This window comes from Camarhynchus parvulus, chromosome 5, assembly GCF_901933205.1.
Source record: "Camarhynchus parvulus chromosome 5, STF_HiC, whole genome shotgun sequence".
NCBI lineage: Eukaryota > Metazoa > Chordata > Aves > Passeriformes > Thraupidae > Camarhynchus > Camarhynchus parvulus.
In genome coordinates, this window is record NC_044575.1 from 17,465,032 (window position 1) to 17,478,877 (window position 13,846).

The window sequence follows — 13,846 nt, forward strand, 5'->3', positions numbered from 1 at the left end:
CCTTGCCACCCTTTTACATGGAAGGAAACTGGAGTAGAAGCAGGACATGTTCTACCAGGGGCTACACAGCTGCTCTTCAGCAAGCCATGCCCACTCCCACATGCTCATCAGCTCAACTGATCCAAAGCTACCCTCTGCTGCCACAACAGGCCATCCTGCCTTTTCTCTTCCCCCACTTCTAAACATCCCAGTCATCTCTACAATAGAGGTAGCAATCATTCATTTGCTTGATTCAACTGGAAGCCATCTCAGAAATAAGAAAGGGGAAGAATTTCTGGCAAGAGAACAGCCTGAGATCAGCTAAAGCTGATGAAAAGCATGACCTCAGAAAGATGGCACAGTGGTACATCTGGAAACTGAGATGAGGCTTCAATCCATCATATATTTGTGTTTGCACAGGGGTAAGTCATGTAAAATCAGTTTAACAGCTCCATTCACTACCCAGCATGCTCAGTCACTCACTGTTCTAAAGACCCATCCAAAACAGCCCAGTGATTTGCCCTCTGAGGTCTCCAAACTGGGCTGATGCACCCAAACAGCAACACACCACAGCTATGCAAGCCTTGCAGCTTACCAAGGCACAGCAGTAAAATAAAATTCCTCCAAGAGGTTTGGGGATGTTTTTTTGGGGGGGAGGAGGGGGGTATTTTGTCATGGCTGAAGGGTGTTCTCAAATGGTTTCGAGGAGCAAGGACAAGCATATGCAAAGAATCTAGCAAAGCTCTTAAGCAAAGAAGACAGCAGGAAGCTGAAAATAAATACGCAAAGCACCAAAGTTCAAATCCATCTGGATAGTTCTAAGGCTGTCACGGCAGCCCATAGAGGGGATTTTCCAATTCCTTGCAGAGAAACCCTGGAAAATAATGATGGAAAAGTAGAAGCACAGGCTCGAACTCTAAGCCAGACCTCCATCCCAACACGTGACCAACTTCAACTCCTCAGAGTGCGGAGGGAGGAGAACACAGCCCTGCATGGTCCCCACAGGCTGCCTTATCCCCAGCACTGGGAAACCTGAGCCCCCTCAGCCCCTGCTTCTCCTCTGGCACAAGTGTGGATAGAGGGGTTACAGCAGACACAGGTGCAGCTCAGGGTACCTATCAGAGGGGCTGCCAGCACCAGCATTCACATGCCAGCAAGTCACCTCACCTCCAACACCAGCAAGAAGCACAGTCCCCACCTAAAAAGTACATGCTGCAAAGCTGCACTGAGTGGAGGGAGCCAATCCATCAGCTTGCCCAGAGGTCCCATCCAAGCAGCCCAGCAGCAGTCTGACAGAGCTTCCCAGCACTAGCTCCTTACAGAGGGGGAGGAGGTAGAGTAACCCTGCCTCGTTTTTCTGAGTTACACAACATTAGTCACACAGGCTTCTGCCCCAGGGCCCCCAGGCAAGCCTTGCCTTCCATGGTTGCTGTATGCTCCCCCTGAAACTACCAACTCTCAACAGGAACAGACAAGCACAGTTCAAAAACTCACATTCAAGCCTCCTCTACACGCCTTTCACAGAAATACCCAGAGCTGCCCCTCCACTTAACACAGTTCTATTTTTTTTCTCCACCAGAAAAAGCACACAGTTACTCAAATTGAATTTCCATGGCATTAAAATCAATTAAGCAGCTACGCATCTCCAACTGACCCATTCCCAGTTTTTCTGATAACTGTTACCACACAGACCACACACACCCCCCAAAATATCCCAAAGCATCCTTAAGAAAATCATGGACTTTGTAATAAATCTCAAGCTTTCACCTCTGCAGAAACGCATCTTAGTTTAAAAATAAATAAACAAACCACAACGGATCAAGTCAGGTCAGTTTTTACCAAGAAGAGGTTCAGAAGTCAGCTGCAGCTTGGTGTAACCACAGAGCTCGTGTGAGGCAGGACACAAGAGCCATCACGTCCATCATGTCACACATCCAACATTCAGGCTGGGGACCTTCCAGTTGTCTGCATGCCACCTCCCAGCAGCAGGAACCTGGGGCAGAGCACGGCTCCTCAGCTTGCAGGGAAAAGCAGCCCATTGCACTCACCAAGACCACTGATAACAGAGGCAAGGAATGCCCACACCTGTTCCTAAGTACAGATGAGCTACCAAAGCAATCAAGTGAGCCGAGCCCTTCAGCTGCACCTCCACAGAGCTCTCCTGGCCCGTGCCTCAGCTCTGCTTTCCCCAGCAGCTTTGCAGCACCAGCAGGAATCGCTCTGCAACGCAGTTCTGCAAGCAGATGCCTGCAGCGGAAGCAGCCTCCAGTGCACAGCCTCTTTGCTCATTTTAATGCAGTTTCTTGAAATCAAACAAGAACAGCTAAATTCATTCTCTCTAAGCTCCGGCAGGATACTGGCTAACCCAATCTTTTCATTTCAGTCTGCCATTTCCAGCAGATTGAAATGCTCAAACATTGTTTGAGCCACAAACTAAAAACCAGGGATGCGTTTCCCAGGGGCAAATACCCCTCCTGCCCAGCCTCTCTGGGGATGGACCTCTCTCTCCATTCAGCTGTCCCCATGCCAGATCCAGCACCCTGCTGTAGGTGATGTGCAGTCTCCCAAATACTGATCTGCTTGGATATGCCACAGGACGAGGTCAGTGGAAATTCAGCTGGCATCCGTGCCCAAGGCAGGAAAGCAGTAAGGGAAGAGATCCCTGTAAAATCCAGACAAAAACCTTGAAAAACTGTTTCCTTGGACACACAGGAGGCTGACAACAGCCCACTGCCAAAGAGGGGCAAAGACACCCCCTGCCTCTTCTCCCTCCTGCTCCCTCCAGTCTGCTGGAGGGAAAAGCTCTGGCTGCCATGAAGCCTCTGCCAGCCATCTGACTGAGAGCTGGGACACAAGAGGGTGAGATGACAACAATTTCCATCCAGACTTTCAGATGTTAAAATCATGGTGAGGGCAAGGCTGCAGGAAAGAAAACTCCCTGAGTTCTCACAAGTCTGTAGAGGGCTAGAACAACTGAAGGGATTTATAGACCAGCCCGAAAGCACACACATACTTGCTGAGTCCACCCCTTGTATTGACACAGGTATGGTGCAATTTTTTCCACAGAAACTGGATTACAGCACCCTACTTTAGGAGGTGACTAATCACATCAACTGGAAACAAGTTCAGCCCCTTCAGTGGTTAAGATCTTGTGAAGCTTACTGGTTTTCTCAGCTATATGTCATATATGCCCCCTTCCCACTCCAAATCCAACTTCAAGTTCAACCTGTGGCACCTCATGGCATCTTTCTCTCACAGCATGGGAAGCCCTGAGCAAATCCCAGCCAGATCTCTTTACTACACAGAGGTATCAAAGCACAGCCATCAGGTCACCCCTGCCGAGCCTACTGGGGGATTTACACCATAAGCTCAGGGCAGGCAGAAGGACAATACATCAGGCTCTGCTCAGCCTCCAGACATTGGGATCATCTCTGAGAGGTCAAGTGATGGTCCCCCCAGCCCTTTATCCAAGAGAGCCAAGTGGTGGGTGTCTGTCTACCATAGCTATTGTCAGCCTGGTCAGCTCTGCAGCAAACCTGATGGGAATGCAGATGTGGCTCAAAAATGTGTTGGCAAAGAAAATATCCAGCGCCAGGCCACCCAGACTGGCAGCACCAAGGTGGCTCAGCCGTGCACCTAGGCCACAACAGCCACCAAACAAATTAATGCCTTGCAGGTCAGATACAGGTTTCCCAGTGAAACTTATACAGCAAGTCAAGGAGCAAAGCAAATAGCGAGGCTCTGAACTAATTTCAGTTTATCTGGTTAGCATCATAAGCAGCAGCAACAGCACAGGTAACACTTCTGACCCACTTTGTTACCACCAGAGGAATGAACACATTACATCCTTCCTGATAAATCCCCCCAGTCATATATCAACACTCTCATGATCACTTTTGACTCATGGAATTGGAGGGGGAGGGAGGAGAGATACTGTAAGTACAAGGCACCACAGTTTTTCAAGAAACTGAATTTCTAAATATGCAGGTCATTTTCCTACCTGCTCCTTCATCTACTCTGTATTGAAATGTTTGACAGGACACATAACTCACTATCAGTGCTACCTTGCTCCACTCAAGCCCAAATCAGATGTCAGAGCTTTAAGAGAAGGAAAGGAGACACTAAAAAAATTTAACTTGGGGTGAGAAAACCACATTACTAAGCTAAAACCTCTGCAGTCAGCTATGATTCAAACAGAAGTTTTTTTTTAAAGAGCAACTGCAGTAGCGCTGACTGATACTGTATCCCCCCAACATCCTGCCACGGTGGTGATGAGCAGCAGATACGGCTCTCACACGCATGCCCCTCACTGATTAATGAACACTGTAGGCTAGGAGAGGCAGGAGATTTAAAAACTCAGGACAATCTGCTTTTGATCCTGATTTCTGGTGAGTGAATTGGCCCACAGCATGTGCATGAAGAAGGCTGGCATGTCTGCACAGCTGCTGCAAAGAGAAGTAAGAGATGCAGGAGCAGGCTGCAGACTTAGGCTGCTGTCCCAGCTGCTGCTAGGTCACCAGCAAAGCACACACCAGCCACTCTCCCCCACACCTCTTGCAGCAAGCGGCACCAGCAAGCTGCTGAATACACCAGCAAACAAGCATTTTGAGCAAGCTGGCTTTAGTTCTGCTGTCAGGACTCCAGCAGGGGCTCAAGTCCTAACTAAGGAGATCAGATACGTACTGATGGATGCTCAGGCAAAGCTGGAGTGATGGGGACATAAAAGGGGCTGAGCATCCCCAGCACCTGCTTCTTCTTCGTTGAACTTTTTTCCCCCACCTTGGACTGATGACAAGGAAAATCCTTCACTAAGCTCCAAAAGATGAAGCAAGTAATTCATTTGCTTGAACTCTGGGGTATCACAGCACTGGGGCTCACTGGCACTGTGAGGTCCCACCCTGTCAGACACAACTGCTCAGCTGCTGCCTGCAGCACGGGAACTCCTCTGCAGAAAGCTGAATGGTGCTGGCTCCTGCGTTTGATTTCCAGGATCCAAGCCAGAAGGAGAGTTAAAAATGTCCCAATTAACCATTTCTTTTCAACACAAGATTTGATGATGGTGCCACAAGAGTATTATACAACTGCAAACAAGAAGAGATGATCTGCAAATCAAACTAAGAAAAGTGAGAAATCAGAAAAAAATTACTTCAAAATGAAATCAAACCAAGCTAGCCAGGACTGTAAGCTCTGAGCTCAAGCATGGACCTCATGGCCAGAAATGTAGAGAAGCTTGTGCTACTTGCAGTTGTGGTGGCTGGCTCTGAGGTGCTTGCAAGCTTTCTGGCGTGACACACAAAGGGTATATAATTTCTGTTCTGCACTGATTATACGCAGAGAGCTCGTTCTGGCCAAAGCCCATGCAAGCTGTCTCCTGGATCAGCTGGCTGCTTAGCATGGTGCCATTCTGCATGTCAGGAGTTAAGCAGGAAAGTTTTATTCCCTGTAAAACCCATTGCAAAGAGACAGCTACACTCTGGAACTAAGGATTTCCTCATATGAAGATTTAGCAGCAGATTTTTTTATCACTGCCCAGTTTTTGCAGTGACATGTAGACTTTAAACACGGTCTGTGGGTAATACTGGACTACATTACTCACAGCAGTGCACCCAGGAGAACCAGCAAATCCTCTCCATTTGAGCCCGAGCGTTAGCTTTACTGTGGAATTACATTTATCTCTCTGGCACTAGGCTCTCATTAATGGAATTACCAGGCAGGCTGCTTCAGACTTAACACTTGAGAGAGGTGGGCTGGGATGGCTCCGCTCCAGCCTCAGCCCGCAAAGCCAGCACTGTTTCTCCATCCTCCAGTGAGCCGCTGCCTGAACGAGCCCGACCCCGTGACGAGAGGCAGGGAAACAAAAGGAACAACCCCGAACTGTCCAGGGCAATCAATATCTTTCTAGGAACATCCAGGCTTCTTGCCAGCTTTCTTGCAACCCCGATTTAGCTCTTCTGCAGTGCAGAGGGGGATGGCACGCGCAGGAGCAGCCCAGCGGGATGCGGAGCCGGCTGGCACTCGAGCAGACACTTAGGGACAATCTACACCGGTCCCTCTACAAATACCTTAAGCTGAGGGTGTCAAAGCAAACCCACAGCTACAGAGAGCACCTTGAAAATCAGAGCAAGCACTCCAGTCTGAATACTTGCTTCAGAAATACCCACTGCTGCTTCAAATGGGGACTGTATGGTAGCAAACCAGCTGAGACTGCTACCCTCAGCACACCAGAGCATCTTGGACATTCTAGAAATCTGCCTTCCACCACACAGCAGCTCTTGCAGTGCCATGCTGAGCTATCTGCAGCGTGGCATGAACCAGCCCCTTAAAGAATCCCTGCACTACCCAGTAAAATGGACAACTGGGATGTCCCAGGCTGCGAGACCTGAAGGGGACTCAGCAAGCAACCTCCCACAAAGCTGCACTGATAGCTCTGCAATTTCAGCATCTCTGGGGGCTGTTCTTTACACAGAGCAGCTGTAGGCTTCTTTAGGTGGTACATTCCCAGTCACCTGCAAGGCAACTTCTGTCATCTCAGCGTGGATGGAGCACAAGGACAAAAGAGATCCACCAAAACCTGAACGGTACTTGCCCAGCATTGTTCAGGAGCATAGCTCTGCCAGAGCAAGTGGAAGACAGAAAGGGGAAAGCAAACACAAAGTTTATTTATTTGCACAGCACAGACATATCCTCAACAGCTTGAGCTGTGGGAGCTGAACTACTCTCTCCTGTAATTAAAATGAAGGAGAAGAAAGCACAGGAATTACTCCAGCATGATTGTGAAGGACTGACAAGCTTTGAGTTTCAAAGTCCACCTTAACACACATTCTTTGGAGCGATTTTAGTTCTAAAGAAAAGGAGAAAAGAGGTTTTGCTGTGGGAAAAGCTGCTGTACAACCCCGTTATTAAACCAAACAAGGCACAAATGAGGGAGGCCTGTGGCTGGGCTTGATGAAGCAAGGCTGAAGACAAGCCTCTTTTCCCCCTGCCCCCTGCATTTGCTCTGCCAGGAGCTCCCAGCAACATGATTCAGAGGCAGACTGCCCCGTGACAGGAAAAACACATATAACACCCAGGCGGTGAAACCTCACATCTGAGAGCATCTATGCAAAACACAGCCTGAAACACATTTTCCAGCTCCACAGAGCCAGCTTGATACTTAGCAAAGACAAGCTGGTGAAACGCTGTTGTGTGCATTGAAGGTAAGATTCCTCAGCAGGACAGACTCTCAAGCATCTCCTGGTTTACTCCATACGAGAAAAAAAGGGAAAAAAAAAAAAAGAGAAGCCTGGGGTAAGATTGTGGGGTTCTGCAGCTCAGGGTGATGTAAAAGAGACAGGAGGACATGAGAAAAAAAAAATTACACAAGTGCAATGCTCTCCAGTGTGGCACCCAGGGGAATAGCTATAAAAACTACTTTCTTTTAAAAAAAGCCAATAAGGGTAAGGAGCCATCAAAATTATGAGTCAAGCTCCAAGATAAGAAATCATACTGCTGGATGGGTGCGGCTGCATGCTTGTTTGGTTGCTGTTGGGTTTTTTCTTAAAGATAAACATTTCTTTCAGAACATGTTTGTTGGCCAATCTTCTCTCTGACCAAAAAAAAAAACCACCCTACACAGAAGGAAGCTCACAACCGTGAAAACGATAAATGAGAGACAGGAGAGTTTCCGAAGAGCTCTGAGGTCATGCTTCACTGGCCCTTTAAAGTAAGATGCAACACATCAAAAAGAACAAAAGAGGAGTAAATTTAAAATTCCAAGTATTTCAATAAAATATCATTCAGAGAACCTATTAAGCAAACTCTGCAAGAAGCAGACCTCATTCACAGAGCCCAAAACCTGTCAAGTAAGATAAATAAAAAATGTTTTGCACCTATTTAATTTGCAAAGCTGTTGATATATAGGAGTATTTAATCAGAAATTCATAGTCTGGAGGAGGGTAGCTCAGCAAATTCATCCAGAAAAAGTAACTTGTATCTCACAGGCAGAACTAAGGCAAATCCCTCAGGAAGGGTGTAAAATTGAGCAGAGAATGGTTTTGAAACCATTAGAATGATGGCTTGAACACAACCAAGGTAGAAGTAGAAAAGTACTGCAGGAAAGCAATGTGTAAATCACCCAGGAACTCGAAAGAGCAAAAGCCATAGCAAGTCCCATCACTTTCACCAAATTCCCTGCTGGCTCAGTGAACTGCAGTGACTTGGTGACCAGGATCACTACCTGCAGCCTGGCCAGCTCAGCCCAGGCCTCTGCTGCTCTCCACATAGCTAGGTGTTAAGCAGCCACCACCAAGATTATACAACAAGGTTATTCTGTAATCACTTCGGTTCAGAAAGTATTTTGCACTGGCCATCAACGCTTTTTGAGTTTTGTCTTGTCTGACTCAAGAACATCAGAGGGGAAAAAAGTGATTGAGCACAAGGCAAGATATTTACCAGAATGACAGGTTTTTAACTGAGTCCTGGACATTGCTATTGCTGAACACAGAATTAAATACTGCAAGCCCACCAATAGCTTTGTCTTCCTCAGCATAGTGCTCACAGAGAAATGACCCAATGCTCTCACCTGCTTTGCTATGCACCCCTTGATTGAGGGCATCTCCTTTTCCCACATCCAAAATGGGCACCAAAATCCCATCTGGTCAATGCAGCTCCCCAAAAGACTCCAGCACAGGCCCCCATCTGCCATTTCAACAGGCACCCGAAGTTCCCTGCTCCAGAGCCAACATCTCCTTCCTTGTCCAGCAGAGAAATTGCTGCCTTTAACTCTACTCCAGCTGGAGCAAAAGAGCAAACGGAACCATTTCTTGGAGCAGAAGACCTCACGATTCACCACGGTGCCAGATTTCACTTCTGTGGGTGTTGTTTACAAAGGAGACATTGCAAGGCAAGGCGGGGAGAACCAACTGCCCGCAGCAGGTTTGCTCACCCAGGCTCTTGGGCATCCCGGCTGACCCAGCCACGCGCAGGGACCGAGCCCGATGTCCCAGCATGGATGGCAACCAGTACCGGGGGCTCCCGGGCTGCCTGGCCAGGCCGAGCGTCACCCTGAGCCCCCGCAGGGGGTGGTGCGGGCTCGGTGCCCCGAGGGCCGTGAGGAGCTGCCGGCAGGCGAAGCCTCCCTGGGCAGTAATCGGGCTCATCCAGGCAGCTCCTGCGCCCTTCATCAGCTGGGGGGCTGGGCTGGGGGCTCGATATTTTATTGGGGGGGGGGGGAGGGGGTTTGTTAGGTTGTTTCGTTCTGTTTTGACCTCAGCCCAGCCCCGCCGCGACTCAAAGACCAGCCCAGGCCCTGGCAGAGCCCGTGCCGGGCGCTCCAACCCCTGCTCTGACCTCCACACGCACCGCCGCCCCACACACACAACCGTACGCATCCTGCCCGCCAAACACACAGCCCTTCGCAGCACCTCACCATTCCCGTTCCCATTGCCATCTCGTTCCCATTCCCGCCCCGTTTCCGTTCCCTTTCCCACTCCCTTTCCCGCCCCGTTCCCGCTCCAGGTCTCACCGCGGGGCGCATCCTCCTCTCCCGGTGCGCGCCCAGCCCGGCCCGCCGCCGAGCCCCGGCCGTCGCGCTCCCGCGCAGGCGCACTAGGACCCCCCGACTGGGACGTGTAACAGCCAGCGGCGCACGGCGTCTCGCGAGAAGTCAATATGCCTGAGCTGGGTTGCAAGATGACCACCGCGGGGAATTAGCTCAAATGGTAGAGCGCTCGCTTAGCATGCGAGAGGTAGCGGGATCGATGCCCGCATTCTCCAGCTACTTTTCGTGCCCGCCGCCTGCTTCCACTACAAACCGCAGCAGTAGTGGTTTTGCCTTTTTAAATTCCTCGTATTCTTATTTGCTTCCTTGACATTTTTAAAGACCACAGAATATGCCAAGTTCAAAGGGACTCACAAGGATTATCGAGTCCAACTTTCGGCCCAGCACAAGACACCACAAGAGGCACACCCTGTGTCCCAGAGAATTGTCCAAATGCTTTTTTAACTCTGTCAAGCTTGGTGCCGTGACCACTTCCATGGGGAGTCTTTTTCAGTGCCCAGCCACCCTCTGGGTGAGGAACCTTTTTCTACTACCCAGCCTAAACCTGCCCTGACACAGCTTCAGGCCATTCCCTTGGTCCTGTCACTGGGCAGCAGAGAGAGGAGATCAATGTCTGTCCCTCCTCTTGCCCACACAAGGAGGCTGGAACTGCACTGAGGTCTCCCCTAAGTCTCCTCCAGGCTCAGCAGAGTGAGTGACCTCACCTGCTCCCAGTACAGCTACACAGATACATTTGCCCATCCCGTGCTTAAGGCAGGCAGAACACTGCCTGTGTACTCCTGGCAATCCAAGAGGGTCTTTTGTTTCCTTATTGAACACTGGGCAAGGCCACAACAGTGAGCAGCACCCACTGCATCCAGTTCTTCCCACACAGCTCTGGCCCCAGCCCCTCCTCTCTCATCCCCCCCAAGAGCAGGAAAGCATTTAGAGATCCCTTCACCTGGAGGCCTCTGCTAGAGCCAAAACACTTGTTTGTCTTCTGTAAATTTAGGAAGAAATCAAAAAACCTCAAGGAGTCATTGATGTAGGTGCCATTTATTAAAAAAAAAGGTCAAGACCTTGCTCCCTGAATTTATCCAGGTGCAAAGTTCAAGCAAGTGCTTCACATCCTCCATCTATTCTACTACAACAAGCCACAACGAACAACCAAAAGCTTTTAAAAAAAGAGAAGCTGTTTTTAAAAATTGATGACGTATCATGGAAAAAAACGGGATTACACTCAACTGGCAGGATTTCCATCCCTACCACAAACTGAACTGGGAATCAATGGAAGAAAACAATTCTGAGCACTTTCCTCAGTTATATGCATAAGGAAATGACCTTTCTGGCAAATTTCAATGACAAAGAATGAAATTCAGCTTTCAACTGCTCACCGCCCCCACCCTATACCTGAGGAGACTCCAAAATATCCCACCCCCAAACCTTTGCAGCAAATTAATTCTGATAATCCAAGGAAGAACTGGATTAAAGAGAGGATGCAGTGGGTTTTTTTATGGCACAAGTCTTATGGGGAGCAGCTGAGGGAACTGGAGCTGTTTAGCCTGGAGAAAAGGAAGCTCAGGAGACCCCATCACTTCTACAACTACCTGAAAGGAGTTTTAGTGAGGTTGAAGGGGTCTCTTCTCACAGTTACCAGTTACAGGATGGGTGGAAATGGCCTCAAGTTGTGTCATAGGAGGTTTAGATTGGATACTAGGAAAAAAAGTATTCTCTGAAAGGATGGTCAGGCATTGGAACAGGCTGCCCAGGTAAGTGTTGGAATCACCATCCCTGGAAGTGTTCAAAAGGCTTGGGGATGTAACTCTGGGCTATGGTTTAGTGATGAACACAGTGATGCTGGGTTAATGGATATACATGATCATTTTGAGGTCTTTTCCAACCATCGTGACTTTAGGATACAAAGTGATTTTTGGGGCACAAATACCCATGAATTCTCATGGGTATTCTCATGGAGACTAGAGAGACATGCCTCTACTGGCAGAGGACACCTACTATTCCCTTCTGCAAAAAGGCAGTGCTAACATGCAAACTGAAGTCTGAAAACCAGATAAGTATATGGTTGTTGGGGTTCTTTTCACTTCAAGATTTCATTCTTGCCTTTTAAAGTTGATTTAAACTTACACTTCTGAGTCCTGTACAAACTAATGAAATAACCAGCTGTCCCTATAGTGGCCTTCAAAGTTTCAGCAAATTATTCAAGTCTTCCTGTGCAGCAGGATTTAACCGGAAAATGAAATCCATTCCAGTCTCCCATTTCATCAGCTGCTGCACAGCTGGCATGAAGAGACTGCGCTGTGAAATACACCTGTGTTTCTGCTCTGGTCCTCTCGTTTTCCCCTCTAGCTGTGGCCCCATCTCAGCCCTCAACCCCTGCAATGTCTTGGGGACCAAGGGCAACTTCGGGATGAGGGAAAACCAGAGGACCATAAGTCTGGTCAAACTGATGCTGCATCGCCCTCTGCAGACGGGTAGGCAAACACTGCGGCAGGCTGAGAGAAGATGAAGAAGAAAAGCAGGGATGTGAGAAAAATTCCTCTGACAGTACTTTTTCTGCAGGTGTGTTGGTTGATGAACATATCTGGGAAGCTCCATTTTTTGGGGCTCCATTTTCGCTGGACCCACTGTGAAAGGCTGTATTCACAGGGATAAAATATTACACAAACACTCACAGCATTATTTCATTATAATGCTCTCCACTCCCCAAAAACCAAAACCAGTGCAAAATGGAAACAACAGCTTTTCTTTTACAAGAACAAGGCGACCACATCACAACAGCAAGAATTTCCTCCCTAATGGTTTTCTTGTGGGAATCTATAATGAGCTGCCACAGTATGGAACATCCATATGTGTGTGTGCACGCATGCAAGTCAGGGTGAGCTATTGCCTGTATTTGCTGAAAAACCCAAACCTTGCTCAGCCACCTCACTAACAGCTTGCTACCAACACCTGTTTATTGACCTCCTTTTTTTTTTTTTTTTTTTTTTTTTTTTTAGCTTCTGAGGCATCAGTTAAGCCAGTGTCAGGTTCTGCATTCTAGCTCCACAGCTACTTTGCTCCCCAGTGCTTAATCAGCCCACTGACTCTTCAGGAATGACCCAAGTTTTGCATTTCCTCACCCTACAAAGCCTTACTTCAAGTTTGCACACACAAGCTCAAGGAACAAATGGCTTCCAGCAAAGGATCAAGTAGGATATAAACAAATCACTCACTGCAACAAATGGAGCTCGGCACATGCTTACAACTTGCTGTTTTGATCTCCACAGCTGAATTTATGGAATGAATTTTCTGGTAGGGATCACATAGTCAAGTTAGAAAAAGATCTGTCACTACTTTTAGAAGTTTATTGTCTTTAATTACCATTAAGTATATGCACATAGGCATCATAAGAGCAGAGAAGATGGAACAGGAAACTGCTAGAAGGGGAAGAGGCAGAGTTTTCAGTTTACACTAATGGTCTTAATTTAAGTATTCTTTTCTAAGTTTACTCTAGGGTTATGTGCATAAATTTAGTTTTAAAATGAAATAATCTTAAATGCAGATCCCAGGACAGAAGACCTGCACTTCATGCTTTCATGCCAGCTGTGCCCAAAGGCAGCAGGGGCAAGATGGGCATCACTGGGCTCTCCCTCCCTGCTACAAAGACCAAAAGAGGGAGAGGATCTAAAACAAGAGGAGATAAATTTGAATGAACTCAGAAAGGATAATGGGAAATTGTGATAAAGAGGGGAACACAGGGCAGATGGCACTGCCACACTCCTGGAGGCATCTTTAAGGAATCAGCCTCAGTCTGTACAAATAATCAAATAGGCATGCCTTCCATGCCAGGAGTCTTCCACTGTTTCTGCAGCAAGACATACAAGGTATTTCTCACTGGTGTTTGCTGTTGGCTTTCTCAGCCCCATTTTGTATCATTTCCTCTGGATCTGTGTGTATCTCAATGAGCAGGATGGCCTGTCCTGCTTGCTGGGGAAAGGGCAATAGATTTTTCCAGAGATGCCTTTTGTTGTCCCTGCAGTGAGGGCAGCCAAAGGGTTGACATGGGAGACAGAAGTACATAACCTTTTGGCATGGCTATTTGGCCTATAAATCTAATATTTCACCAACACAGACCAGAGTGTATTGGGTGCTTTGCCCAGGGCAGGAGGTCTACGGAAGGCCCACGTGACATGAACCTCTCTGAAACCTCTAACAAACACTAGACTTTGTCCTTTAGAGACTCCTGATAAGTGCAGCGAAGCGGGAACCAAGAGCAGAGAGATGCCAGCAGTGGCTGGATAGGCAATGACACCTTTGCTGTTGGGCTGAATGACAAGCACCGACTTCAAATTG

The 13,846-nt window shown here is 48.1% G+C and overlaps 1 protein-coding gene and 1 non-coding gene across 2 annotated transcripts in view; one reads left to right on the forward strand and one right to left on the reverse strand.

Annotated features, from left to right (window-relative positions):
* Positions 1-9,554, reverse strand: part of LOC115904182 (USP6 N-terminal-like protein) — a 75,149-nt gene extending 65,595 nt beyond the window's left edge. The window contains exon 1 of the mRNA XM_030949373.1: positions 9,482-9,554. The gene's annotated coding sequence lies outside the window, so the exon portion shown is untranslated. The remainder of the gene's footprint in view (positions 1-9,481) is intronic.
* Positions 9,555-9,659: 105 nt separating this feature from the next.
* On the forward strand, positions 9,660-9,732 carry TRNAA-AGC. The gene has a single exon. It is a non-coding gene; the product is annotated as a tRNA-Ala (tRNA).
* The last annotated feature ends 4,114 nt before the right edge of the window (positions 9,733-13,846 follow it).